Here is a 4,800-nt window from a genome sequence, read left to right as displayed (position 1 = left end):
GAGACATACTAAGAGAAGTGAGTTATCCTCCAGCATACGGAGTTTAGATACAACAAAATGAAAAACAACCAGCACCAAAGCAGTCAGGGCCACACTTGTATTGTGAGCAGTGATTTAATTTCAGCAAAATAACTCCATCCTTAACTTTCAGTTAACATTGTAACTTTGAATTTCAGTGGTTCTTATTTATATGCAGTTTGTAAACATGTGTTGATTTTATGGTTGTGATGTGATAGCAGATGTGAGTGAACATCTAAAGTGGGGCTTCCCAACCTCAGCATCACTGACATTTGGGCTGGATAACTGTCTGTTGTAGGGGACTGTTCTGTGCATTGCAGGATTTAGTAGCATCCCTGCCCTCTACCCACTAGATGCCAGTAGCAAACATCCCCAAACCACCTCCAGTTGTGACCATCAACAGGGTCTCTACATGAATAGACACTTCACAAAAGACAACATACATGTGGCCAACAAGCACATGAAAAAATGTTCAACATCACTAATCATTAAAGAAACACAAATCAAAACTGCAATGAGATACTAGCTCACACCAGTCAGAATGATTAGTATTAAAAAGTCAAAAAAATAATAGATGCTGGCAAGGTTTTGGAAAAAAAGGAATGTTTATACACTACTGGTAGGAATGTAAGTTAGTTCAGCCACTGTGGAAAGCAGTTTTGTGATTTCTCAAAGAACTCAAAGCAGAATTACCATTCCACCCCAGCAATCCCAGTATTGGTTGTATATCAAAAGGACTATAAATCATTCCACCATAAAGACAATTGCACTCATATGATCATTGCAGCACTGTCCAAAATAGCAAAGATACGGAATCAACTTAGGTGCCTATCAATAGTAGGCTAGATAAAGAAAATGTGGTACATATACACCATGGAACACCATGCAGCCATAAAAAAGAACAAGATTATGCCCTTTGCAGCAACATAGGTGGAGCTGGAAGTCATTATACTAAGTGAACTAACAGGAATAGAAAACAAAATACCACATGTTCTCTCTTATAAGTGGGAGCTAAACAGTGAGCACATATGGACACAAAGAAGGGAACAGCAGACACCAGGGCTTGCTTGAGAGTGAAGGGTGGAAGGAGGGAGAGGACTGAAAAACAACCTATTGTATAATATTCTTATTACCTAAGTGATAAAATGATCTGTGTACCAAACCCATCCAACATGCAGTTTACCTGCCCATGTACCCCTGAACCTAAAATAAAATTTAAAACAAACAAAACAAAACAGTGTCTCTAGACATTACTAAATGTTTCCTGGGGGATAAAATCACCCCCAGTTTAAAACCACTGACCTAAAATATGGGTTGGGGTCCAGGCAGGAAAGAGATACATACTCAGGTTAAGTAATTTAAGGAGAATTTTAAATAGATACTAGTTATAATAAAAGTGTAAGGAGGGTGAAAGGAAAGACAATTACCAAAGTCCTAAAGGGGCAAAATAAGGATGAAGCATGTTGGGGGTTGAGGGAGACACAGAGAGGGAAGGAGGAGAAGGGGGGTGCAGAGATGGAGATGGGGCACAGATTCTATAGAGAGGACATCCTGTTAGAAGCTGAGACCTATAGGTAAAGGGTAAAGTGGAAAATTAATGCCCTGACTTCACAGTCTGGGCTCCCCATGAGCTGAACCCAGTCAGATGCCAAAAGACAAGGGAGCCCACTGATAAGGTTCAGACAGGTCAGCCTCCCAGGACATAGAGCAGAGTGGAAGGAGGGAACATAGCATAGGTTAGAGGGACAAAGAGAAAATATCCACCACACCTAGTTCTCCAATTCTGAGAATTTAAGAAATGATAAAAATGGTAGGGAGCCGAGGCCCGGAAGTCCAACACTGGTCGGTGGGTGCATGCCCAGCACACACTCCCCGGAGCTGAACCAGGGCGAGTAGAGAACTGTCAAATACTATAGCCATGTGAAGTTGAACATGGCAGAAGAAGAGGACTAATGTCTGATTCCTTCATTAATGTCCAAGAGGATATCAGACCAGGCTTGCAAATGCTAAGGCAAATCTGAGAAGCCCATTGAAAAGAAGAAAAGCAACAGGAAGCTAATTTGAAACTCAGGCAGAAGAGTTTAAAAGAAGAACAAGAAAGACGTGACAATGGGTTGAAGAATGCACTAGGCTGTGAAAACAAAGGGTTTGCCTTGCTCCAAAAGATGGGCTATAAAAGTGGTCAGGCACTTGGTGAGAGTGGGAGTGGTATTGTTGAACCGATTCCTCTCAGTATCAAAACAGGGAAAAGTGGCATTTGGTCATGAGGCATCATTAAAATGGAAAGCAGAGGAAAAATTAGAAAGCTACAGAAAAAAGATTCACATGAATAACCAAGCTGAAGAAAAAGCTGCAGAACAGTTTCGAATGCAACTTAAAAATAGGCAAGATGAAATGAAGCTAGAAGGAGATCTCAGAAGAAACCAGTAAGTCTGTCAACAATTGGACACCCAGAAAAATATTCAGGTTCCCAGGGAAGCACGGTTGTTTGAGGCTTGAAGAAGAGGCTTGAAGAAGATAAAGAAGAAAAAGAATGGGATGAAGATGAATATAAGAGTGAAGATTTAAGTGTACTGGAAAAATTACAAATATTGACTAGTTATTTAAGAGAAGAACTTCTGTATTGTATTTGGTTTGGAACAGTCTACAAAGATAACGAAGACCCCTCTCCAGATTGTCCAGGACTAACTTCTGCAGGTCATGACTAAGATTATTCCCAATAAACTGGAAAATTGAAAAATGTTATTATTTCTTAGGGACAGACAATTCAGTAGTTAGAAATCCCAAATTTTTTATGCCAGTAAAGAAAGAGGGATTTTATATAATGTTTTGTTCTTTTTATTCTTTAGAATATGAGAGTTCACTGACTTGAAAAAATAATGTAATACCATTTCAGAACACAAGTATCATAGAGATGGACAGTTACCGTTTATTGCTGTATTGTGATAGGTGAGGGGTTTAAGGACACCAACAGGAACTCTCTTGTTCCCCTCTTCACTTTGGAACAAGTTGAGAAATAGGAAATGGGAGTCAGAGGAAGAGAAAAATATCCACTTTATCAGTGAACAAGCTGAAATAGAGAAGGCTGCATTTTTCTCCAATCAGACACTAATATTTCTCCCTGATTGGAAAGAACTGTGAGCCTCTGCCTTGTTGGGGCAGAGCCCATCTTTGCATCCTGAGACCAGTTAACTTTCAAGGTCCACCAAGGGCTGGACCACACATGCTCAGTTCCTTCTTGTATCACCCATAGGATGAGACAGTTCTCTGTTGGGAAGGAATTAATGAGGGTTCAGGGAGCTTTTTCCTACACTTCTCGCTTTGAAGGAGCAAGGAGAATTTCCCTTCCCTCCATCCAAGCATGAAGAGGAGGGGAAACGTATTCCCCTCAATAAGACTGATGTCAGAGGCAATGTTCCACCAGTACTACTAAATTCTAATCCATTTTACAGACAAAATAACCGTGATAATTTCTGGTAAAATCATGAGTTTTCATGACAATATCTATATCCATTAAATGTGATCTGTTGGAAGTTTTGGCTATAGAAACTTAAGAATTGTGAGGAAATTCAAATATCATGTGATCCAAGTACTTACTGAAACCCCTTGATAGCATTCCCAGCGAGTGATAATTCAACCTTTGCTTTTATTCTTCCAGCCACAGAGAGCTCACTGCTTTAAAACCATTCCAGGCAGGGCGCACTGGCTCACACCTACAATCCCAGCACTTTTGGAGGCAGAGGTGGGCGAATCACGAGGTCAAGGGATCAAGACCATCCAGGCCAACATGATGAAACCCCATCTCTACTAAAAATACAAAAATTAGCTGGGCATGGTGGCTCACGCCTGTAGTCCCAGCTACTCGGGAGGCTGAGGCAGGAGAATCACTTGAACCGGGTAGGCGGAGGTTGCAGTGAGCCAAAATCGTGCCACTGCACTCCTGCCTAGCGACAGAGCAAGACTCCATCTCAGAAAAAACAAAAACAAAAACAAAACAACAAAAAAAACCCATTCTTACTTGGTAGCTCTAAATTATTTTCATTGTCTTCTCTTAAACTGGAATCTGCTTGCCTGTAATTTTACTGAATACAGCTAAGGACATACCGTGTGGCATACTATGAGAGGGTTCCGTCCAGGGTGAGGCATCAAAATCATGAATCTTTTTAAAAGTTCATATGCTCAGGTATCTCTCCTCATGATTGATGTTGACTTATCTAGTCTAAGGCGGTTCCTGGATATCTATATCTATATTTATTTTGAAGTCCCAAGAATGAATGACAAGCACCTGAGGATAAGAACTAGCGCTGAGATTAAGTATGGTGCGCCACTGTTCTTTGGGTAGAGTTGTGATCACCTGTGTGATTTTATAGCTCACCTTTTAGTTGCATTGAGCAAGAGATCAATCTCTTCTTTTATTAGAAACAGCATCCGTAAGAAAATCACAAAAACTAACCTATACTTGCTAGGGTAAGATAATCAGTAGTATAACTTGTATTAATCTCTGACCTAATATGACCTAATTCACTTTTCAAGTTTAACTTGGGGACCTTTACAAAATAGTAATAAAAGGATCCCACCCCAAGAGATTCTGATGCCACTGGTCACTGTGACTTGGATATCACTGCCCTTGATTCTAAAATGCAGCCTAGCTTGAGCCACTGATCTAGTTAACTCTGGGGCCTCAGTTCTTCATCCAGAAAACTAATCATTATTTTTATGAATGTAAATATATATATATATATAAAATATTTAAGTATATATGGTTGGATGCTATTGTTTAAT

The 4,800-nt window shown here is 40.1% G+C and overlaps 1 pseudogene; it reads left to right on the top strand.

The window, feature by feature from the left end:
* The first annotated feature begins 1,935 nt into the window (after nucleotides 1–1,935).
* Nucleotides 1,936–2,726, top strand: LOC102136567 (G patch domain-containing protein 11-like; annotated as a pseudogene).
* The last annotated feature ends 2,074 nt before the right edge of the window (nucleotides 2,727–4,800 follow it).

Source organism: Macaca fascicularis, chromosome 2 (assembly GCF_037993035.2).
Source record: "Macaca fascicularis isolate 582-1 chromosome 2, T2T-MFA8v1.1".
Lineage (NCBI taxonomy): Eukaryota > Metazoa > Chordata > Mammalia > Primates > Cercopithecidae > Macaca > Macaca fascicularis.
Note: the sequence above shows the minus strand (reverse complement) of the source record. Positions and strands in the feature narration are given on the sequence as shown.